Below are 1,233 nucleotides of genomic sequence, written 5' to 3'. Positions count from 1 at the left end.
TCACTTATGAGGACATAGTAAGCGGCAAAGTATTCAAGTAAAACCAACACAAATCTGTTTTTATATTTTATGTTTGTTTTTAACTTTGTTTCATAAAGTCATTATTTGAGACACCTTTGTTTCAAGTATTGGATCTTTAACTTGTTAATGAAAAAGCCATATACCACAATCCATACATCAGAAACAAAGCACAATCCAACTGAATTTATCCATGCTCCCCATTACTCTAACATCAGTATATATTTTTGCATATACTTTATAAGCATTTTAATTCACCAGTGTGGCACAGCAGGATAATGCACTGGACTGAAAAGTTAGTTTGAATTGCAAGTTGGGCAGTTCACACTCACCGGCTGCTTCTCAGAAACCCTGTACAGGGTCGCTATGAGTCGGAATCCACTTGATGGCTCTTAAAAACCATCCATTAATGCTGATTACTGAAAACAGATTTATGAGTTACAACCTTTAACACTGCCTTCTATGTACTGTCTCTGCCCCCCAAATCTAGTGCTAACATGAATGATGACATAATGTCAGGAGCCCCAAACAATCTGTAATCTTAATTTCCTAAATCCCAAAAATTTCGAATTCCTGCCAATGTAAGCAAGACTCACGTGGCCAGAAAATTGTATAGTTAGGAGGGAAAATGTATAGGATAATTATTTAACTAAAATTTTAATATTTATGCCTTTTTCTCAAGCTACAAACACTGTTGGACTGGCATTAAATTATATTGTTGTAATTGTGTATGCACGGACTTTAGAATTGCTCAGGACTGTTACATTAAACAGAAAATAATTCATTTTATTTTTCATATTTTTAATCAACTCTTAAATCATTTTCCTAGTAGAGAGGGGACAGTCATTTTGTGTTAAGAAGCTGATATATACAAATAAATAGCTGTGTTCATTTAAACCTTCAGGAAACCTAAAAATGAGATTCACCCAACCCCCTCAAAAAACAATACAGACCTACATGGCAATCACTGGCCATACTGTGAAAGGACAAACTGTTACAAATTCAAGTACACATTTGTAACATATTCTAATATGATAAAAAATGACACTGATAATAACTTAAAAGGAAAAAACGAGAATAAAAGAAAATGGAAAACAGACTAAATGCTTTAGAGAAAGGAAGATCACTTAAGGGAAATAAGACCCAATATATGCAGATTACACTCCCAGCTAAGGTTATTCATGGTATAAGTAGATTTGTGTTATCTTTCAGTAA

The sequence above is a fragment of the Chrysochloris asiatica genome, unplaced genomic scaffold, assembly GCF_000296735.1.
Source record: "Chrysochloris asiatica unplaced genomic scaffold, ChrAsi1.0 scaffold00081, whole genome shotgun sequence".
Classification (NCBI taxonomy): Eukaryota; Metazoa; Chordata; class Mammalia; order Afrosoricida; family Chrysochloridae; genus Chrysochloris; species Chrysochloris asiatica.
This window is presented reverse-complemented; position numbering follows the sequence as displayed.